Raw genomic sequence first — 25,161 nt, forward strand, 5'->3', positions numbered from 1 at the left:
TACATGTGACACCTCACATACTTACATTAGGGAATCATGACACAAGGGATGAGCTTCTAGTGACAGTGTTAACAATTTGAGTTGCTTATTTTACTTTTTTCAGTTTCTTTTTATTTTTCACTCATGTCTGTCTGTGATATTTGTGTTACTTGAGGGTTTGTCAACTTTTATACCAGTTACATTATATTTATTTTGTCCTGGTAGTGTTATGATGTGCCTCCATTGGCTTCTGTGTAATCCCATTGCAATTCAAACAAATGGCCTGTGTGTGGTTAGTGACTTACTTCAAGGCTGTGTGAGTGTTACTTTCAGCCTGGTTAGCCTGTGGTACTACTTGAGTAGTCTTGGAAGAAACGTTTTGTAGGAAAATACCTCATTTGCATGAACACCCACATTTTTTCTGGGCTGGTGTTGCTAGGTTTTTGACTGTGTACTGGTACTCTCCTACCAGACCCGAGTGCATGTCCTCCGACTCCTAAACATGTTGAAATTAGTTATTCTCACAACTGGCATATTTAACTTACCTATAAGTCCCTAGTTTATGGTAAAAACAATGGGTGGGCGGAGTTTGCGGAGTCCTACTATATTGGATACCGCTTTCGAGCAGAGTTTGCTGGTCTGCCCATTCGTGTTGCATTGGGAACACGGCATGCATCCCTGTGCTCAAAAATCGCACAGAAACAGCACTACGTGGTCCTGAAGTGTGCTCACATTCTAAATCATGCATGGACAGTACTGTGCGGTCCCCATCTTGTTTTTCTGCTCACTGTTATGGTGCTGGGCCTACATTTTTATCTTTTCTTAATCTTTGTGATCCTCCTCCCTTATTACTCTTCTACCCCAAATGTATTTTCTTTACAATAGTTTGTGTCTTTGTGTATTTTACATTTTTGTGTACTTTTTTTGTGTTTTTGTGACTTATTTTACTTATTTTATTTGCCCTTCTTTCATTCTTTCTTTCCTCTTTACTTTCCCTTCCTTTTCCTTTTTAGTTATTTTTTCCCAACCCAGCGCCATGGCAGAGGAGTGACTTCCAATAGTTTTTTTTGTGCACCACCACCTCCCCTCTATGCTGGCATAGGCAACAGGTCTGGTAGCAGGTACACCCTTCGCGAGTGTCAGCGGTTCAGTGGGATGGTGCACGGGTGCGTGCGATGCATCAGCCATGCTCTGTGTACCGGCCAGCAGATGGAGCACCGTTGGGCAGACATTCTCGACCACGAACAGGACTTGCTCAACCTGCTAGGTGTCTTGACTCCAGGGCTCAGTGAGTATGATTTATTTGTTGTGTTGTGTTGTGTTTGTGTTCTCACACTAAGAGGTAAGTAATGTTTAGTAAAGTGTCTGCTGGAATATTATTGTGTGATCCAGTTTCTAGTATTTGCTAGGCAGGTGCCACTTCCTAATCGCCTTCATCATGCACTCTCTTTGGATGATTAATTAGGAAGCCATTGAAGATTGTTCTCCTGTCACTGTAGTGAATCACTGAGTAGCGCATTCTCTCTGTTACTTTGTTTATGTAGCTCGTACAGTTCCAAGTTATTTATTGAATTCACAGTGATGATTTGAAGTATGCATCTATGCATTGCAAAAAAGGGAGACTGAGTTTGCTTGTTAAGGGTGTTGAGAAATGGGAATAGATAGAACAAAGATCATTCACAGCAATATATAAGTTCCAAAAGTAGTTTTGGAATATGGATTTAATGACAGTCAATATACTTGAGTCGAAACTAGTAGTACTATAGTTGATCTGTTTTAGTGGCCCCGTTTGCTTTTCATAAAGCATTTTGTGGAAATTATTAACAGAATCACTAATCTATTTTGATTTATCTTCTTAATTTCTTTCATCAGCACCCAACGGCAAGAAGAGGGATGATTTTGAGTGTCCGGGACAAGCTGTTCCGTCGGCGCCGACCACCAATGCTGCTGCTGAGGGCTCCGCTGGTCCCAGTAAGTCCTTTTATTATTGCTGAGGATGTCTTAGGGTAGAACCATGGAATATTGGGGTATTAGACTCAATCGGAATGTTGGTGCTATCTATCGTGATTTATGAAGATTCAGATAGCAGACCCAAGTAAGTAAGTATTTTAAATAAAAATTGCCCTGTATGTTTGTTCAGAAGGCTTTCCTTTTTCTGCTTATGCGTAGCTCTAACAGAGTTCAGTTCATGAGATAGTGGCCACAATCATCATGTGGCCATTGCATTTGCCAAGCAACACTATATGTCGTTCATTGACCATTATTCCACGACTGGCTTGTCTAACATTGTGAACCAACCTATCAAATGGCCAGAGTGATATTTAGAAGATACTGATGTGCTAACTGAGCTGTAGTGTTGCATTGCTGTTGTATTTGAGGTTGTGTAACTGAGATCTAAATTATGTGTACTGTTTTATTCTAGCCACACAGCACATCGGTGATGTCAGCTCCCGTGCCGCTGCAGGAGGAGATGGCGACAGGTCAGTTGGAGGGCAAAAAGCAGCAGCAGGGACGGGCACTGGTAAGTCACATATTTCTTGCAATGAATAGGCTCACTAGGTATTGCCATGGCGTCACTCATCATCATAAAAAATGGCTGTGAGGTGAAACACCCCCCCCCCAGCTTTACCAGCCACAGCGGTGGTTGAGTTAATTATATGGCCACTTATATCTGCAATGAAGCAAAATCTCATATAATGAGCTTTGATGGCTTGAGGAAGACATGAAAGAATAGAAGGTAACATAAAAGAAAGGAAATGGTATCTGAGTAAAAGGATGGGTGGGTGAAAGGGTGAGCGGTGGATGGGCGAATGGATGGTTTGAAGTACGAGTTGCTGAGTATTGAATGGGTAGATAATGTATTGGAAAATTGATGGAAGACTGGATGGGAAAAAGTAAAGCTTAATCATGGTGGCTTTGAGTGAATTAGAACGAAAGGATTGTTTAGATGAATAGGCATGGCAGCTGTCCTTCAGTTCTCAAAAGGAGTGTGCTGCAGCTCATCTACTCTGCTTACTTGGTTTACGTAGGTTTATCACTATCATTCAAAGCTATGGTTCTTCTAAGTGTTTTTTTTTCATTATTTGTTCTACTTCCTTGACTCGCTGTATTGTATTTGTTAAGAGTGCCAGATCTATCCTACCTATCATTCATCAGCCCCCCTCCCTGCCCATGGCATTTTTTGCCAACTATGACCGAAGAACCGTATGAAGCAATCAATTTCTGACTTCAGTGTTGGCTGTGTAATGTGCGTCTGCTTCAATCAATGCAGCATTTATGTTTTCAATGCATTACAAACCAAACACATAAGGTAGCAAAGTAGCAGAAGCGCTGACTAGAAATGAGTATGGCTTCATTATTTTAGCACCACACACAACTTGTTCTTTATATAGTGCATAATGCTGTACTCAGCAATGAGAAGTCATTTATTTTTCAAATGAAAGTGTCTGACTCTGTTTATAGTTAGTTGATAAGCCTTTAGAAGAAAAATAATGTAATCACTGTTATGTTTATCCTATGATGTTATTCTCTGCCTGTTAATTTTCTGCCACACATTCAGTGCTTTTTATGTTTGGCAACATGTGTGGGTAAAAGAAAACATAAAATTGGCCTTATGATTCTCCTAATCATAATCACATCAAATACATTTCAATGGCCCTTCGTGACCAGCAATGTACTGCTACTATGCCACCCAGTTATATAAAACAATTGTTTTTCTCAATCCAGCCAGACCACCCAGCAGGTGGGAGAGAGCAGCCTGTTTGTGGTGGCAGGGGCTGGAGTGTATCCAGCAGGAATACCAGCGGCTTTTGGTCATGGAAGAGGAGGAGGAATGAATATACACACAGCAGCCAGGCCACAGTGCAGCCAGTCCCCCTCAGCCTCTAGCCTCCTGGCCATCCCATCGCCGGCACTGCTGCCAGCCAACTGCTGCCACCCCCCACCAGAAAGGCAACATGCAATTGCTGCACTGCATCCTGAAGTAGCTGGACACCTTCGAGGGCCAGCTCACCTCAATTGAGCAGAGCATGGAGCAGGTCCAGGCTGACATCCATAATGCCCTCTTTTAGTCCTTTTAATTTTTTTTGTTTTGGTGGGAAGGATTTGTTGTTTGTTGGGGCTGGGTGGAGGGGGTGGGAAGGGAGTTTGGAATTGAGAGACTTTCTTGGAGATTTTGAGTTTTGGGGATTGGGTCAGTTTTGTTTGGGAGAGGGGTGGGTATGTTGTTTGGGTGGAAAGGTTGGGTTGCTTTGAAAATAAATAAAGAGGAAACTATTTTTCTGATCTAAATCTATGCCTAAAGTAGTTTATTTTATTTGCACTGCTGCCTTCAAGTGATTTTATGCAGCCTGTGCATGTGCTTGTAACTTAAAAGATAGCGTAGCACTTAGTTATAGAGTCTAGTCTCAAACTTCTCAAACTACCCTGACCATTATGGAAGATGCTGCCATGCTGACCTATATTGTATCGACGTTCTGCACTATCTAGATAAAAACAGTGCAGTTAATTTATTTCGTACTAAATCAAATTACATCCATACTAGATGTCTTACCTGAATATACATGTAGCAATAACAGGAGAGGCATCACAACTTCACAAACGAGGTCCCACTTCCAGTTCCACCCAGTTCCACCCAGGTGAGCGCCAACTGTAGGATTGATCTGAATGATGGACTTATCCATTGTAGGGAACTAAATGGAAGTTGAAAGACTAAGTGGGTTATATATTTGGCAAATATTTTTAAAAAATTGACACCCCCTGAGTATTACGTGATAATACAATGAGAATGCCTGATTGTGCTAAAAACGAAAAAAAAGCAATGCTAGTAAGGTTTGGCTAATGTGGAGGTAGCAGTGTTATTTGTGAAATCCTCAAATTATCAAAAATTGACTCAAAGTCTGGAGTCGACAAGCTTAGGGTAGGCATTTACGGTTTGGCAACACAAGGCCTTAATGATGATGATGCTGACAACTGATGTTCTTCATTCTATATCTAAAAAATATGAATCATTTTTAATGCGTGGGTTGGTAATTGGCTGGTGTGGGCTACTGCTTAGAAGATTCTACAGTAAGTTGATGTTGCTTTCACCACATCCGCCCAAATGTGTGATCTTTTGATGGTGTCATTTATGCCATACCTCAATAAATCACACAGCTGTGGGGATGAGGGTTAGGGATTAGAGGAATGGATGGGTAATGGGATTTGGGGAAATGTTTATCAAAGACAAACACTACAACACAAGGCTAACATTCACATGGGTAAGCACATTATTTGCCATCAATCTGTTGTTAGCAGGAAACAGGAATGAGTATGACTGATACATGCATTGCAAACAGTCCTTCTGCCCCCAAGGCTCACTCTACCATATATCTAAATGTTCTGTCTTCTAGGTTACTGAGCAAAACCCCACATTTCTTAGTTAATATGATTGTTAAAAGAAAAAAGATACTGTATTTCAAAATTGGTTGGTGTGTCTGCATTCTCTTCGGGAATGTCCACTCATTGGGGTCTGTTTGCACTAGTTTGGTAGGTAAGCAGGAGTGTGTTGTTAAGCTCTGCTAACTTTCATCTTTTGTGCATGAAGCAGACTAGAAGAAGGCCATCGGATTATAAAATAGAAACAGTATTTAGAGTCAAGGAGAAGGACAGAAGGAAGGTTAGCTTCATGAGGAGTGCATCAAGAAGTTTTAGAGGCAGGGCAAAAAAAACAAATGGGGATTGTCACTTAGCACATTTGCCACAAGTTCAAAACACAAACACACACACAGAAGCATTTAAAAAACACACCTCTCTCTATTCCACACACCTGAGTACTAGGCCTCAGGCTCTTGGTTTACCTTTGAACTCAAGTTGATAGTATTATCTACAACTTCTTGGTTCTAGCTATTGATGAGGTAGTCCTGCAGCTCCAGTCCCGAGTTCTTCCATGGTACTCCTCCAGTCCTGACTAACACTGTCCTAGACCAGCCATCATCTTAATCATGAATCATGATGACCCAAGCAAGATAGACTTGGAGTGCAGTACACTGCTGTTGAAGAACAAGTACAGAATGAAACTGAATTGCAGTATTTTCCATAGGTTTTTGTTTATTAACTAAAGTGACTGTTCTGGCCAGAGAAAAAAGGAGAACATCCCTGCAATTAATGAAATCTTGTGAAAGAGTTGATCATCACTGACAGGGAAAAAAGTGAGCACCCTTCACTGAAGCCCCAAACAATGCAACTCAATAATAATCCCAAGAAATGTCCCATATTACAGTTCAACACACACCCTCCCTCATTGTCTGACACCACATGAATCATCAATCAACTTAAATCATCACTCTCGCAATCAGTCACTCACTGTTGCAATGGTTGAAGTTACCTCATCGAATCCAAGCATGGGTAGTTCAGATAAGTATTCAATCATATTTGATGCAGAGAACACAATTTAATTTGGTCTTGGCAGGCAGTCTTATCGGATAATTAATAATGCTACGGGGCAGCCTTTCTAGTGCTAAGTGATGCAAAAAGGAAAAGACATTAGGCAATAGGAATGCAAGTGGGCATGCATTGTCCTCAATGTCATGAAGGAATAGTGGAGGCTTCTTCAATGCTCTCTGGTCCAACTGCAATCCATCAATATATATGTAACTAATAAAAAGGTGGGGCAGCATGAATCTGACACAAAAAGAATAATGTTCCTCTAGCTAATTTTTTTAAACATTTTTTCAAAGAAAGAACTAAGTTCAAAATTTTTAAAGTTCTATGGGGCACTTAGTATGGGAAGTAGAGTTCATCCTCAAACTCAGGTGCCTCACCCAGAAGTTGGTCAGCACAATTGATTCAGTTTCAGACCAATCACCGAACCAATCTTTCCCCTTCACTGCTGTTTCAGGAACAGTGTAATTGTGTGGTATAAAATGTTGGTACATTTTGATCATGGTCAATCCATGAGACAATAACTGGTCACTGTGATGACCGCACCAGCTGCGCTGAACACACGTTCAGTAGATACACTGGCGAAAGGACAAGCCAGATGCTTTAGTGCTAGCCTGCTGAGCTCAGGCCATTGGTGCATCTTCCCATACCAATACAATGGATTTCAATCCAAATAGACCTCCTCGGATCATCCAGATACTCTTGGAACATCCAGTGTATGGTCATTGTTGATGCCACTTGCTCAACCTGTTTGGCCATCGCCTCTGCACTGGACTTGAGCCCTGCCAAGTGAAACCAAACCAATACAATGGAGAGGTTGGGTCTGGTCCTTCATTTGCTGTTGTTGACGGTGTTCTGGTTGATGGTGTTGTTGGCTGCTGTGAGACATGACTGTCCTCTCTGGAAGTTGAAGGTGGCACCCCAGAACTGCAGGGTGGATCTCAAAGTTCCAGCTGTTCTTCTTCCAAGTCTCTAGCTTGCTCTAAAATCCACCTCTTGTATTTTAAAACATCCTCTTCAGAAAAAGAGATGAAAGTGGGCTGAATTCTTTTGTACCGTGGATCAAGTAGTGTGGCTCATATGTACTCGTTGGAATCGATGATGTCATGTTGCAGCCTTGTATTAGAAGCCAAGCGCAGGGCTAAGGTCACAACCAAGGCATGTGCTTCTGTGTCTTCATTCACACCTGCAGGGGCAACCTTTCAGATGCCTTATTTACCTGGTATTGTAGGAGATGCAGAAATGGGATAGATTTTCCTATTGTACTGTCCTCCTTGCTAACTTTCCGACTGAAAACCTCAAGAGGGAGTAGCATCTGTGTCCGGCATTTGACTAGACCTCATTTCTCTGCATCCATGGTCATAGCTTTCCCAACTGCATCCCCTCCTCTTTGAATGAATAGTCATTGATCTGTTTGTACTGCTCAAACAGACATTGCAGCATGTAAAAGGTGGAGATTCTTTTGCAGGTGGTCAGTATGCTGCTGACTATATCTTCCTTTGTGAGGAAGTCTTGCACCACCAGGTTGATGAAATGGGTGAAACACAGGGCTATAAAAATAGTCTCCATCTGACATGGCTGTGACTATGTTACTTCCATTGTCCATGGCAACAAATCCAATTCTAAGACCTCTGGGTTTCAGCCATTCATGCATCTTGCTGTTAAATCCCTCTAAGATATTTACAGCGGTATGTGATTTCTGTATTGCGAACATGGCCACTGTTGCATGCCGCTGAATACTCTTAAAGGGCCAAGACCTGAAGATGTAGTTTGCTTTACCCCGGCAAAAAAGATCCAGTATGCAGTGATGCACAAGTAAACAGTCGCCTGACAACTAGTCCACATGTCTGTCATCAGGAGGATGGTGTGAAAAGCACTTTGCTGCATAGCTTTCCTACCAACTGCAGCACATTGTGATGCAGCGCTGGAACAGAGATCCTACTTGGTACCTTCCATTTTGGGCAGAAAATATGAGAATCCCAATCTTTCCACAAAGGAAAAAGAGAGGAGGTCCAGTGTTAACATTTTTACCAGCTTCCCATTGTACAAACGTACGATTGGGTAGTTTTGCTCATAGGGCCCCTCCTGCCTAAACATGCCCATAATAGTAGCCTGGATTTTCTTCTTTTCTTGGAGAACTGACACAGGCATCTTTTGAGAAGTAGATGCTAGTGGTAGACTCAATGTGTGTCGTGGTGGTGGGGCAGTCACTGTATGATGCAGCGTTTCCATCATCTCACTCTGAGTCTTCTTGTGACATTTTGAATTTGCAGAGGTGGGTGAATCTGCTGGCACACTGCCTGGGACAGGGCGCTTTTCCTGAAGATGTCATCCTCTTCTTCCTCATCCTCATCACCTTCCCCGTGATTGGACTTGTAGCTGATGTTCCCCAGCTCTCCCTACTACCATGTCCAGCAATTTTTTAAGGTGCTTCTCCCACCTGATTGTGTGGTGTTTTTTCAAATGGGTCATCAGACCTCCAGTTCCATTATGTGTACCAGGCTTACCTCGATGAACATTTGTGTGGCAAATGGTGCATAGTGCAATGCGCTCCCCCTCTTTCCTCATTGTAAAAAAGTCCCAAACTGGCAAGAAGTACTTTTTACCTGGCCACTGCTAATGCCTGAAGAAGAACTGGTGTTAGGTGGGCATTTTGTCAAATGCCTCTTGGCTTCTCCTGAGGCAGACATTGGTGCAGGCCTCAGCTGCGGCTTTGCCAATATGGGAACAGGTGTTGCCTGTGCCATATCCCTCAGAGCTGGTTAAATAGCATTGTCAAATTCCTCTGTGTCACCTTCCACCATGACTACCTCGTCATCTTCATCCTCCTCTTCATCCCATTCCATAAGTCTAAGTCTTTCTGTAACTTTTCTTTTCTCTTGCCTCTCCTGTAGTCTCCTGGTCTCTGTTGGGGTCCACTCCTTGTCCCCATCATCATTATCAGAAGTAGTGATTGGAGAAGATGGTGCTGTAGTATTTTTCTTTTTTTCTTGCTGGAGTTCTGAGAGCGAACGATTCTAAAAGAGGAGGTTCAACTTCTTGCTCTGAAGGAAATTCAACCTCTGTTTTGCTCCAACATCAGACAAATGTACCATTGCTGGCAGGGGCTGCTGTCCACTTTGCTGTGTTTCTTGAAACGATTGTGTACTACTTTGCGAAAGGAACAAATCCAACTCAACATCACTACTCACCTTCAACATGATTGCACTCGCTGTCTCACTGTCAGACATGGTCCTGGCCTTAGGTTGGGGGTGCTGTTGATGCAGGAGTACTGCTCTCTGCTTGCTCACCAGAGGCCGTTGTGGCAGGCACAACCTTCCTCAAAAAGGTTGCGGTGTTGCAGCCGGCACGCCAGTGGTGGAAATATGATTCTTCTGCTCCCCACTAGCCACTTTCTTGGCAGCACATTTCTTTAGGGCCATTTTGAAGCTGTCAATTGGCAGTGGTACTTAGCTTCATTACAAGCTGAAGAGATGACCGTGTTGCGTAGTCCGTTATGCGTCACGTCGTGCACAGGCCTTCTGTCTGGCAGCACTGTGGGTGATGTCTCTTCTCTTGTGAGCCTAACAGCAAACGTGCAAGAAAAACATCAGTGAAATGTGCCATTGTTGCAGTTCAAGTAGTAGTACAAATAGACAATATCATTTATTGTGGTTTTTAAGTTATTGAAATAATGAACAATATAGTGTTTGTAAGGAGGACGGGGTTGTCCTGGACTGGAAGTGGAATAAGGCTGCGACACTGCAACCAAGACCAGAATATGGCAGCTGTCTAGTGGCGGCCCGGGAAAACAGGGATGAGACTCTGATGCAGGCGGAAGAGGGCGGCACAAAAGACGCGGAAGGCGAGGAGTCCGCAAGCGGCACCGGAGAGAGGGAGACGAGAACGCGGATGATGGTGACAGCAGGAGAGTGCAGTGTACAACTCAACCATACCCGGTGGGCTAGAGGAAGGAGAAGACGCCCCAGGTCCAGCCGCCATGGTCCTGAGGACGGGCTGTGACTCAAGACAAGTATTTCTATTGGGATAGTTCTGGGGGGGAAGGTGGGGAGACATGGGGAGGTAGGGCACTGAAGTGGTGGTATTCTTTTGGTTAAAAACCCCCCACAAAGTTCCCCTCACAGAAACATTGGTGACGGTAGCACAAGGACAATCCTGTTTGAGAGCCAATTTATTGACCCCGACCTATATTTTAATTTTCTTTTTCCTGCCCACTGAGTGTATACCAGCAAGAGTGCAGAGAATAAGAAGGATCCCAGGATACCCTACAACGACTTTCTGAAGTCAAAAGCTGAAAGAAGAAGCTGACTGATACTGTTTTTTGTTGTTGTTCTGTTTGACTGGCTGTTATGTCCACAAATTCTTGCTGTCCCCACCCACCAATACCTAACAAAGGAAAATAAAAGAAAAACTAACATAGCCATATGAGGTGTCCTGTGATCCATACCCACCCGGTAACAGCAGCGTCCCGTTACAGTGTACATTCATAAAATGGAAAAGTACACCAACATAAACTTTTCATGGTATACACTTAGGAAGGATTAGAAAGAGCACCAACAACAAGAACAAAACATACTGCTGTCCCTGTTTGCTTTTTGTGCAATGCATCATGTGGAACTCAGGGAGGTGCAGCTGATAATAGACAATAGAATAATGCTTATGCAATGAATGCTGTTGTGCACCTATAGCAGACATGGGGTTGAGTCATTGATGCCATATGTTATGAAAATGGCAAATAAATAAATGAATATATTGAAAAATATTTTTTTCAAATCAAATCTAAAATTGATGAAAAATAAAAGAAAACATTATAAATAAGTGACATTACCCTCAAGCATACCATTCATTTTAAGTTATTAAACTGCTATCTCATTGCTCAACCATCCTTACAACAACAGTCAATTCAAAAAAGTACTTAATACATGGACTTGGCCATATATCCCACGAAGGATATGCGCAATGATTGTAAACTGACTACAAACGAAAAGGAAAAAACACAATAAACTTATATCTTTAGTAATTTGATATATTCAAACATTTTTGATTCAGTAATGAATCAGATATGCTGCCCAAAATATATAAAAATAAACATGGGATGTGAATACATAAGGTGTCTAGGTCGTGACTGGTGACTGGGTGTTACAAGTGACAAAACGAATATACATGAACGTAAAAACTTTTTCAGAATATCCAATATATACAACACAATAGTCACAGGAGGTTTAATTTGTTCCTTTTGTCCAGTTGGACTTTGTGCACATGGATATATGACATAAAACGTTGACGTTTCGACCCTGGGGGCGATGTGCTGATTTATGCCCATCTAGGGCGGGTCTTCATCAGGACTGGATAATGGTTGGACAGCCTTTTAATAAGGTATATGAATCGTCTAGTCGTCTAATGATGGATGGTGCATGTCAGCCGACAAGCACCTAAGGCACTCTCTGGTTCTCTTTATCTCATGGTAGTAATTCTGCACCAGCCGGTGCAAATTGAATTTGGGGTCTGCGTCGTCTTGGCGATTGCCTTTTACTTTCAACACAGAATCTCATTTATTTCCACTGCTTTGCTGTCAACTCAAACTGGCTTCAACATAGCAGGCAGAAGTTTCTATTAGAAACTTCTGCCTGCCATGTTGAAGCCGGTTTGAGTTGACGCAGACCCCAAATCCAATCTCCACCGGCTGGTGCAAATTGAATATATCAAATTACTAAAGATATACGTTATTGTATTTTTTCCTTTTCGTTTGTCATCAGTTTACAATCATTGCGCATATCCTTCATGGGATATTTGGCCAAGTCCATGTATTAAGTACTTTTTTGACTATTGTTGTCCGACAGAACCATTGTTTTTTGTTTAATTACCCTCCCAGGTTCTGAGGTTTACAGGGTCACCCCATTACACTTAATGGCAACCATCCATACAAGCATATGGCAAAGGGCCACACTGGCTGGACACACAAAATTGCTGCCTGCCATTACCACATGGTCATCAACAACACAGAGCAAAAAGGCATTGGAAACAGAGAGAAGAAGACATGCAGGCCTATGGCTAAAGCACACTGGCTAACTACACAAAATGGCTACTCACTGACCACATGGCGAACCCGCAGCCAAGGAGGCAATGCCGCAACATTATGATAGAAAAACAACACTTGCATGCCTATGGCAAAAGCACACTGGATGCCTAAGCAAAGTGGCCACCAGCCACATGGTCAATCAGCAAGAAAGGAGGCCTGGGGGAACAAAGAGAAGATATGCAGCCCTATGTTAAAAGTACATTGGATGGCTACACAAAATGGCTGCCAGCCACATGGTCAGAACAACAACAATCAGCAAGGAGGCATGGCCACAACCAGAGAAGACATGCAGGCCTATGGGGAAAGCATACTGGCTGGCATCACAAAATGGCCGTCAGCCACATGGTTAGACAACAACAACAACCAACAAGGAGGCATGGACACTCGCAAACAGAGAAGACATGCAGGCCTATGGCAAAAGCACACTTGCTGGCTACACAAAATGACTGCCAGCCACGTGGTCAGAACAACAACAACTAGCAAAGAGGCAAGGCCACAAACAGAGAAGACATGCAGGCCTATGGTGAAAGCATACTGGCTGGCTCCACAAATAGGCCGCCAGCCACATGGTCAAATAACAACAACCAGCAAGTAAACTTGGTCACAAACAGAGAAGACAGGCAGCCTATAGCAAAAGCACATTGGCTGGCTACACAAAATGGCCACCAGTTGCATGGTCACAACAACAACAACCAGAAAAGAGGCATGGCCATGAGCAAAGAAGAAATGCAGGACTATGGTGAAAGCATCCTGGCTGGCTAAGCAAAATGGCCACAGCCACATGGTCAGACAACAACAAGCAGGAGGCCTGGAAAACAAAGAACACATGCAGGCCTAGGGTTGACACTGACTATACAAAATAGCTCCTGGCCATATGGCATAATGAAAAACAAAGGCAAATGCTGGCCTATGCCAAATACACATACACACACACACACACACACACACACAGTTGCCAGACAACATAGACATGGTAACACAGAGAGTACAAACACACACACACAGAAGCCAGACAAAAGAGGCATGGTAACACCGAGAGGACAACATTAATTCAGCAATGCCAAAAATGAAAATTAACAGTGCTGAAAATGTTTGCAACAACACACAGCCTCCAAAGGCATTATCCCACCTAAGCACTGCTGGCAGGGAAAAAATATGGAATACCACAAAAAACACATTTTGTACTTTAATCCAATGCCATCCATGGTCTAAATGATGTTTCAATTCTACAGACACCACATAAACTGTTGTTCTATGAATAGAACTGGGCCTGCTGGCTGGAAGGCCCTTTGGCAGACTAGGCCACATAGTGAATTAAATCAGTCAATATTGCAAACGTATTAAAAGAAACATGAAGAAGAAAATGTACTGAACTGTACAACATTTTTCCTTTCCAAAAGAAGATAAATTTCATGCAAAAAATAACTAGGGCTGACTACAATTGCAGGCCACTCATAAGGTTCAGCATATAAACAGTGCTTCCAAAAATGAATGACATAGTAGAATACTGCAAATAATAAGTAGGAATAATTGTTGTATCTTATGTCACAAAACAAAAATAAATTAATAATGTTAACTATTTTGTTTTCATCATTTATTTTCATTTATGTGCTTTAAACAATAAGAACTCATTTTAATTATGGTCCTCCATGTGATTGATATGTAGCAGCACAATGTGAATTAGAACCGATGACAGGTGCTGTAAAGAACAGCTGTTAAACGTGAGGCAGCATGCAGGGTTAACTGAACAAAATCCTTGTGCAGATTAAAATCAGTACACCCACCTCGTGTAAATCAGCACATAACTAGGAGCTGATGCACAGAGGAAGCCCTTGGTCTTGTTTCATCTTAGAGCACACTTACCTGCGATCCAGTGTCTCTGCGTTATGTTATGTTAAAAAGATTTATAAAGCGCATAGCTGCCCAACAGCTTCCCAGTGCTGAGTGAGTGAGTGCGGAACAAAGCGAATAGGGGTAATGTTAGTGGTACTGCTGAAAGATTCATGTCTTCAGCTTTTTCCTGAAACTAGAATCAGCTTCCAAGAGTCTTATTTCACGGGGAAGGGAGTTTCATAACTTAGGTGCCGGGTGTGAGAAAGATCTACCTCCCCATCTTGCTCTTCTGTTTCCAGTAGTTCTTAGGAAATGTCCATAGTGTGATCCTAACATCTGTTGCGGACATGTGGCACAATCATGTCTCTGATCCTCCGGGGACCCCTGTTATTTATAGCTTTGTGTGTTAAACAAAGTTCCTTAAATTTGATTCTGGCCTCAATCAGTAACCAGTTGAGTTATTTCAAATGTACCCCCACTGGTTCATGGATTGGAACCTTACAGCAGCATTCTGCACAACTTATTTGATAACATATTTTTGGGCCCCTAAATAAAGGGAGTTTCCTTAATCTAGACGTGAGGTTACCAGTGCATGTATTACTGTTTTTTTAAGTGTTTTGGAATCAGCTCCAATACCTTTTGGAGGATTCTTAGTAGCAAGAGCATGCTAGTCTTTTTGCTTGAACCTCGATTGTAAGTTCCCTATCCATCCAAAATTTGAGATTCTTAAAAGAAGAGCCTAGAACTGGTGGATTACCCTTACAACTTGGCCAGCTAGACAGAGGCATGGGGACTGATTTATTTCCAAGAACCATCAGCTCTGTCTTGTCCCCATTTAGCTTTAGACAGCTGCTTGTCATTCACTCAGCCACCTTTTCCAAACATGGCGCCAGTTGTTCAGAAGCAAGGTTAGTTCCATTATCGAATGAGAACAGCAGCTGCGTATCATCTGCATACAAGACCACAGATATGCCAAAGTCCTGGACAATGTTAGCCAGCAGACTCATATAGATATTGAGCAATGTTGGGTAGAGCGAGGAGCCCTGTGGCACCCCATATAGGATAACAGTCAATCCAAGGGTTTGTCCTGTGTACCAATTTACCTGAGTCTGCTTTGCAGAATGCTATGATCCATGGTGTCAATTGCAGTGCTTAGATCTAAAATCAGTATAGTGGCTGAGCTACTTTGGTCTAAAATGCTTTTTAGTTCTTCTAAGACAGCCAACAGAGCGGATTTCATGCTATGCTGTGCACGAAAATCCATCTGCGTGGGGTGGAATCAATGATTGTTTTCCAGGAAATCAGACAGTACACCATTTATATGTTTCCTACAAATGGTAGGAGTGAGACGGGCCAATAATTAATGGGTTATGATGGATCTAAATGTTTTTTTTTTTTTGTATTGGTCTGATGAGTGCATGTTTCCATAGTTTTGGGACTTCTCTTGCCAGTAAGGAGTGATTGAGAATTCCCACTGTCAACGGGAGCACCTCCTCCATGACTTTATGTAATACGCATGGTGGTGCTGGATCTAGGGAGAGCCCGATCTGATATTGCTCATCAGAGTTTGCTCAATGTTATTACTAATAGGTGGAAAATATACTTCTAAAATTAGCGCTTTTGATGATGTTTTAAAGATAATTGCTATCCCCTTAACACAACAGTTTTGATTTGTGCAAATGTAACTATCAATCCAATTTTGGTTTTTCATGATCTCCTTCCATTCTGATTTTAGGAGATGGGTTTCTTGCAAAATTATAACATCACACTTTATTATTTTTAGGTATTCAAAGATTTTCTGATGTCTCTTCTTAACCCTGAGGCCATTAGCATTCCAAGATGTAACATTTATCTTCTTACGACCCAACCTTTTGGCCATTCTTTTTTTTTGTTTTTTTCACTGTACTCTTTTGATTTATCAGGAACTTGTCTAAACACATTGGACCATTTTGTTTTGCATTTTTCCCTAATGCTCCCCAACTAAACAAAAAGAAAGTGCACTTACTTAACAAAATCCCTCCCCCCCTCCTCTGGAGAACCCTCCCTACTGTCATTGGACAAAGCTGGGTTGTCCTTTTTGAGCGCCGTCGTCACCAGGCTACAGTTTTACAATGATGCTGACCTCCTAAAGTTGTGATTTAATCTGCTCTATTAGGTTGACCACTTCTCTTGGTTCTCTAATTTTGTGGGTCTGATTCTTCCACATACTCCTTAGTAAAGTTGGGAATTTCATTTGTACTGTTGCTCCCAGAGATCTGAACTCTTGCATATGGTTTCCTAGCCTCCACTGTCTATCTTGTGTGGCTCTTGACAGGTCAGAACAGATTTTAAAGTTGTAGTCTTCTTCTGTAAAATTGCCTACTTTTAGAGCATCACTCAGGATCCTTTCTTTTAAGATATAGGTTTTTAAGTTCACTAGAATTTTCCTGGCATTTTTCCTTCATTTACCTAGCCTGAAAGGGTCTCTGTGCACTCTCTGGATGTCTTCCTCCAGTAGTTTTCCATCTAGTCCTGGTATATGGTCGTTCAAATAAGTTTACCACAAACTTTATTATATTCTGTCCTTCCAGCCCCTCTGGGACGTTTAGTATTCGCAGATTATTTCTGCTTGCGTTATATTTCAAAATTTCAATCTTTTCCCTGAGCTCCTTCTCATTTTACTTTAGAGTGCCAATTTCTCCCTGGCAAGGTCTTACTTCCTTCTCAGTTTGTTCCACTTTATTCTCCATAACAAGTACTCGATCCATTAAGGAGTTTACTTTGGATTCAGGCGCTTCGCAGGTTGCCTGTATCTTTTCTTCTTGTTTTTTTTCAGCTTTGGCAAAAATTATTCTCATTTCTTTAATTAATGTCCCCAGTAGATTATCCAACCCAGCTTGCGATGGTTGTTCTGGACCTTTTCTTAGTCCACTTTGAGGTGTATTCTGACCTTCAGAGCTACCTGCATCTGGAAGATTGGAGGGATGGTGTCACCTTAATTTAACATAAACAGAAGATTGGCAGAAAAATAAAGCTTGAAGGAAACCTATACACTATAGCTGGGTATTACGGCCCAAATATAGATGACCCGGAGCCGCTTCAGGCCCTACTGCTCAACTAATAGAAGCTTCCACCCTAATCATCCTGGGAGGTGATTTCAATTTGTTACTAGACCCTAAGAATGATAGACAGCCACCAGATAGAAAAAAACAATAAGTATTACGTTAATATGGTAGAACATATACCTGCCCACCTGTCTGACCATTCCCTAGTCCACATAGAGATAAATCAAAGCTCTACCTAGGGCGCGAATAGATGGACGGTAGATCGTACACTCCTTTTAAAAGAACAGGTTTAAAAACAACATTAATATTGAAACCCCCGTCTAGGTAGTATGGGATGCGTATAAGGCGGTGATAAGGGGAGCCCTTATTGGTCTGCCGGCCACAAGAAATAAGGAGAACAGACACAATATTCAGCAATTAGAACTAGCGATTTTAGATTAACAGAACATCTTAGAAATCGTAAATTCTCATTTAGAACAAGAACAAGCAAAAAAAGAAATCTATAGAAAGAAGTGTGATCTGTCCAGTTTATTGGAGGAGAGGTTATGGAAAAAGTGGGAAGCTAGTTACTTCACAAACTATGAATATGGGGAAGGTAGCGGGAAACTCCTTGCATGGAATATTAAAACAGATTCCAACAGGAATAAAATCACAGCAATACAAGGAGATACCATGGGGGAACAGGTGGTGGAGGATCAGGAGATCGGGAATGCCCTTACGGACGTCCTTCAAGTTTTATATGATGAAGATCTAGTGATGTCTAGTAACCGGGCTGATTGTTATCTTAGAGAAGCGAAAGTCCAAAGACTATGTAAAGTTATAAAAGAAATATTGGCTCCTAGATTAGTGGAATTATTTAATGTGGTTTTCTCCAAAGGCTTACCCCTCCCCAAAACCAGGAATGATGCCACCATTAATCTAATCCTAAAGCCAGGAAAGGACCCCTTAAAATGTGAGTCATACAGACCCTTTTCCCTTTTAAACAACGATTACAAAATGTATACACAAATTTTAGCAACAAGACTAGGGTGTAATACTAAAAACGTAATCCACGAAGACCAGAAAGGCTTCATAAAGGGGAGACAAATGCATGACCTTACTCATCAATTGAAAGGAGCAAATGATATTGCCACCCACGAAAACATCCTCCTTGCCGTTCTCACATTCAATTCTGCAAAAGCATTCGATTGCGTAAATTGGTCATTCTTACGCAAAGTAATACTTAATTACGGCTTAGGCGACAATTATTTTTAATGCAATAACAAATATATACAGAACCCCGGTGGCAAAAATGCTTATAAATGGCAATCTAAAGAAAGAAAAACGATTTAAATGAGGCGCGCAGCAAGGCTACCCCCTGTCTCCTTACCTTTTTAACTTTTATATTGAGCCCCTAGCTAGCCAGATAAGAAGATTGCAAGGTATTATCCCTTTTAACTTTAATGGTTGGGTTAAGGAAGTGGTCTTATAGGCTGACGATTTAATGGTGTTTACAAGCGATTTGAGTACTTCTCTTTCCACTATCACAAATTTGCTAAATACATTTGGTGAAATCTCCTGATATCAGGACAACCACCAGAAAATGGAAATAATGATATGGAACTCTCAATCAACAACAGTAAATAAAAAAAACAGGATAAAATATTTATGAATTGAAATACTAAATAACATTGATGAGATGGCTCAAGTAAACTTCGATACAAAAGTGAAAGAAACAATGAAGCTGTTGAGATCTTGGGGAGGCCTACCCCTCTCTTTTATTGGAAGATCAAATATCATAAAAATGTCCATTCTGTCTATGTTTTCCTTTATTTTAATGCTATCCCTTTGGATTTTGGAACTCACTGGATTAAGAAGATTCAAGGCAAAATTAATCAATTTATATGGGCCTCGAAAGGAGTGAGGATCACATGGATAAAATTACGCAGGAGAAAAGTCAAAGGTGGTAGTGCCAGTCCTTATCTACTTTTTACTACAGAGCTTTTCAGCTTAAGAATATCAGAATTCTTCTCAAAGATCGTTCTTTCTTTACACCCTACCTTCAAGCAATTACAGGCATTAATCGTGTAATATATAAGTTTGGTCACCCAAAGTACTTCAAGAAGGTTAAATTGATGGTTTTAATGGCAGCATGCAAACAGTGGTATGAGATAAGGAGCATCCTGAACATTTTGTACTGTAGTTTATTTATTTATTTAAAAGGTTTTATATGGCGCTGATCCACCTGGGGGTATCAGAGCACTTTACATTGGAATAACAATAGTACATGGAATACAAAACAGTGGTATCCAAATGAAGCATTCAGAACATGGTGGACTAAGAGAACACATTGAGTAATATAGCTTGAATCAATTAAAAGTGCAAAGAAGTGGATATTTACAAAACAACACGTGAATAGAGTAATTACAAATTATTAAACGGTTTTAAGGAGGTAGACTCAATATTTTGTGAAGAAGTAAGGGTTGGGGATAGAGAAAAAGGGGGAGGGGAAGTGTTCAAAAAGGGGTGGAAGGGGGAAGAAAGAAGTGAAGAAGGGTAGGGAAGGGGTGAATAGGTGAGGTCGACACAAGCGGGGTGAAGAGGGGGGAAGGCAAGGGATTCAAAAGGAAGGGAGAGTGCAGCAAGTATAGTAATAGAAGTATTAAGGACCCCAGTATTTGTTGAATAGGTGCATTTTAAGGTCTTTTTTTAAACTGGTGTATGAAGGGTTGAGTCGTAGATCTTTAGGGAGGGCATTCCAGATGCTGGGAGCCTTACCAGAGAAGGAGCGAAATTTTGCGGCTTTCTTTTTTAACAGAGGGAGGACAAGGAGGAGAGAGCTTGTACTTCTCATCGGTCGGGTACTGCCCACTTTATTGAGTTTGTTTGAGAGGTAAAGCGGGGTCTTTTGATGAAGGGCTTTGTACGTAATGCAGGTGCAGGCTATTTTATAGGAAGATCTGCCTTTAATAGGAAGCCATTTAAGGGTCTTAAGTGCAAGGGAGATGTGGTCAGAGCACTTGCAGTCAGTTGTAAGCCTGGCTGCTAGGTTGAGAACAGATTTGATGGGGGCAAGGTGAACTTTGGGAGATCCAGAGAGTAGGGCGTTGCCATAGTCAATTTTCGAGAGGACTAATGATTGGACAACAGATTTGAAATCTTCCGCTGGAATGAAAGGTTTGATTTTTTTGAGATGTTGGAGCGTGAAAAGTGCTCCTTTTGCAGAGCTTTTCATATGGGAAGTGAGCGTTAACTTACTGTCAATGGTGATGCCAAGGGATTTTACTGATTCGGATAAGGAGAGTGAACAGGTTAGGGCACTAAGGTCGGTGATCCATGTTTGGATGGGGAGTGGGTTGTTTTTAGGAGAGAAAAGAATGATCTCAGTTTTGTTTGGTCTGAGTTTGAGATGGTTGGAGTAGAACCAGGTTTGTATATTAGCAAGGGCGGTGTTAAGGTGTGGGACATCTGAGTGGGATTTGATTTTGAGGGTAAGGGGTTCCATGAATAGGTTGAAGAGAGCAGGAGAGAGGATAGATCCTTGGGGGGCACCGAGGGAGACAGAAGTGGGGTTAGAGAGGCAGATTTGGATTTTGATTTGCTGGATTCTGTGTTGGAAATAGGTGGTGAACCAGTTGAGGACAGTTCCATTAAGGCTGAAACAAAGTTTAAGTGTATCGAGTAAGGTTGAATGGTTAACTTTATCGGATGCCGCAGAGAGATCAAGCAGAATGAGTAAGCAGGACTCGCCATTATCCAGTGTATGGTGGATGTCATCAACTATATTTAGCAATGCAATTTCAGTGCTGCAGCCTTTACGGAAGCCGGAGTGTAGGGGGTCGAGTAGGTTGTAAGTGTTAATGTGTTTATCCAATTGAAGAAGGGCACAATTTTCAAGAGCTTTTGAGAGAATGGGAAGGTTTGAGATGGGGCGGAGGTTATTAGGGTTGCTAGGGTCTGCCTTAGGGTTTTTAGGAATGGGCATGACTTGTCCGAGTTGGAGGGAGACAGGGACGCACCCCAAGGAAAGGGAGGAGTTGATGATATTGGTCCAATAAAGGACAATGACGTGTTTAAGATCTTGGACGAGGGTAGACAGTAACAGTCTTTTGTGTGAGAGGACGGTTTTAATTTGGACAGGATGTTAAAGTCTTCTAGTTCGGAAACTGGGTATAGTATTCTAGCACCCATCTGGAATTCACCATGAACTCCTAAATGCTTGAAAGACATCTTGGCAGGTGTGTTACAGAAGGACGGCATCACGATGTGGGGGCAACTGCTTCAAGCAGGCTCTTTGAAAAGCTGGGACTCTTTATCAGCAAGTACGGACAGGAATTTGGCCAGATTCAAATACTACCAATTGGCGAGCTGGGCAAAAGACCTGAAAGACCCCCAGGAAGACAAAACAGAGTTGGAGAAAGAATTACTAAGTGAACCAGCAAGAAAAGAAGTATCGAAATAGTATTGGCAAATGATACTAGCAGGAGAAGAGGAATTTTCTCTACCAAGGGCCCTTTGGAAGAAGAATTTTCCTGCACAAGACCTGCAACATTTATGGCAATTATCTTGTTCTTTACTATGGCATATATTAGTATCTGCCCCTCCCAGGAAAAATCACCTTTTCACCCTACACAGGGCATGCTGGACGTCAGAAAAATTAACCAAGATGAATGGGCGAATGGTGAAAAACTGCCCAAAGTGTGGTGAAGCCCAAGCAGGTGACATCCACATGTTCCACAAATGCTCTCACCTTGGTATAATTTGGGAAGAAGTGGTTAAGACCATTAACAAAGTATTAGAACGAAACATCAAGGTAAGCCCAATTACTGTTATTTTTGCTACAGCAGAAACAAATTACTCTCTTCTCGTTTTAAATAACAATCAAAAACATTTACTGTTTATATTAATCTTATTGGCTAGGAGAGAAATTTTTATAAAATGGATACTTGCCAATCCTCCAAATATAGCTGAAAGCGATCTTCTGTGGAGAAATCTAGACAACTGGATAAATCCAGAGGGAAAAGCAAAAGGACCAACTTCTGGAAAACATGGGATAGAAATATACATTAAGATGGGGCATAATGGTAGGATAGGGAGGGACGTCCGATCATTACTTATAATGCAACAAAAACAAATTCGGAGATAGTCACCATGGAGGTTCCATGAAAGACCGGCTTATGGAATTTGGAGATTTCAAGACATACTCTCACTGAAAGGTGTGAAAGCAACCCCTTATTCGTAAGTGTGAGGAAAAAAATATATATATACCAGTCAGAAACAGACCAGAAATTTTGGGATCTTGTCTACATATATCTCAACGTTTTATTTAAATGAGGACTAAAAAAAAAATAGGTGGAAAAAAAAGTAAGGGCAGGAAGGGTAGGGGCCGACAAGGGATCTATTTCATAACGTGTTGCTCTCCAAGTCCCTCTGTAAAGGGAATTAATATGTCTATGAGTTTTTTGGGAAGAAAGTAACTAAATTATTGCAATTTTTCCATAAGAGAAATGGGAAGTAGGATTGTCTTGGTTTAAGGTTATTAAGGATTTTACCACTCTAAACAATTCCCAGGGGTAGTTTTGGGCCTGATTGATCCTATCTTCAATGAATTTCACCTGGGCTTCTTTAATGTTATTGTGGTAGAGCCTACTGGCTGCCTTGTAGATGGCTTTTGACTGAAAATCATAGTCCTTTTGCCATTTCCTCTCCATCTTCTTATAGATCTTTCTTAGGGACAGCAGGTGGGCATTAAACCATGGAGCTTTTTTTATATCAATTTTAGACTTAGGTACCGTTTTCAGGATAACCTTGTCTAGCGATTGAGTAATCCAGCTTCCCAATTATTTTACGTGTTTTCCATGTTTGCCTTTAAGTTTGGGGCAGAGGTTCCAAAATTTCTACCCAAGGTCCCAGATTAAGTTTTACCCAGTTCCTCGTCTGATTGCAGGTAATGGTTTACTTTGTTTTTAGGACTCCATTGTTAAACAGTGAAAAAGAAATAAAGTGATGCTCTGACCATGGCACAGGTACTGGGGCAGATACTGAAAGTTTAGGGTCATTCGAGAATAAAGGATCCAATAAGTGTCCTTTAACATGAGTAGCAGTGTTTATAAATTGGGTTATTTTCAACCCCTCTAGTTTCTGCAGCAATCTCATCTCAAGAGAGAGATTCGGGTCATCTAGCTGAATAATTACATCCCCTAGAATAGTGATATGTGCCTTTCTAACTGCTAAACTGGCCAGGGTATCTACCAGACTGTCCAAAAACTTTCTCCCAGGTCCTGGGGGTCTATGTATTAATAGTCCTGAGAAAGTATATGTTGGGGTAAACATAATAGCAAATTGAAAGATTTCCCAATCTAGAATAGGAAGGGGGTTAGCAGTGTATTCATATTCATCTCTTATTAAAATGGCTATGCTGCCCCCCTTTCCAATGCTGTCCTGTCTATGTATCTGGAACCCAGGGGGAAGGGCTATTAAAATGTCCAGGGTGGAACTGGTACTAAACCAGCTTTCCGTAATAAACAGAACGCCTAGGTCTTCCCCCTCAAATAGAACGTTGAATTTCTGTTTTGTGTTTAGGAAGTGAACGACTATTGATTAGGCCTAGTTTTCATGATTTGGTTTCTGGTTTCTAGTTTCTGGGGTTTGCATCAATGTTCCCTCACCAGTGGGCAGCCTTCCGGGACTATCCATGGCTCACGGTTCCCTTCCAAGCCAATTTCTTGTTTGCCTGACAACATATGCTTACTGAACACGTTTCTTCCCGTTTTGGCACTCTGCCAGGCCTCTTCCTCTCTACAGCATCCTCTTCTCTCACAGTGTGCTTCCGGAGCAGTAACTTTGATTCCTAGAAAGAAAACAAAGAAAAGGATCAATAAGTAAAGTATTTTTCAGCAATTTCATTGCAAAGCAGGAAATCTCCAAAGAAAGATTGATACATTCTTTACGGTGCATAACTAAATGTCTATATGATTTATTTAAAAAAAAAAAACACTAAGAAGGAAACTTGGAATGCAATCATTCTGGACTTCACAAAAACGATGACTGAACATATGGAAGACATTTTTTATTTTGGGATTTCAGAAAAAAAACAATTGAATAAGTAAGTCTGTTCAACCCTATGACTACAAGAACTATGGAATAGAATGAAAGCTTAATTGAGCTTGAGACATGGCACATATTGTTATTATTTCTTTCCTTTTGTTTATTTGCTATATGTTTCAGAAGACTGACATTATGTGAGATTATTTATCAGTGAGCACCAAGAACTATGTTATGAAGTTGTTAATCAAAAAGCAGAGCATGTCTCGCCATTATCACAAAGGAATGTTATTTTATTGATGTTGAGCATAATTAATGTGAACAAAAGAAACTATATTTAATTTCATCAGAAGTGATTACTGCCTCCTTCCTCCACAGAAAGTCAAGGTACTCTTCTATCCTCATTTATTTGGTGGAACACTGACTCCAAAGACATCCTTATAATTCGGAGGGCAGAATCCAGTCCGGTTTGTTGTGTCTGTAGGAGAGTAGGATCTGCTTCTTATAGTTACCCCCATTTTTTGCTGATGTTTCATTGTTTTCGAATTAGACTGCCTGGGATCCTGCTTTCCAGGACCCCAGTCAAGCTGCTTTCTCCTCTAAATTGATTGCATGTACTTTAGGTACACTCCAGATTGGATTCTGGGGTGCCATTATCAGTCCCTAGTACATGGTATACTATGTACCCAGGACTTAGGTACCCCAGAGGCCTCTCAGGGGCTGCAGCATGTATTATGCCACCCCTGAGAGACCATTCAAACTGACACCACAGGTCTGCTACTG

Source organism: Lissotriton helveticus, chromosome 2_1 (genome assembly GCF_964261635.1).
Source record: "Lissotriton helveticus chromosome 2_1, aLisHel1.1, whole genome shotgun sequence".
NCBI classification, from domain to species: Eukaryota; Metazoa; Chordata; class Amphibia; order Caudata; family Salamandridae; genus Lissotriton; species Lissotriton helveticus.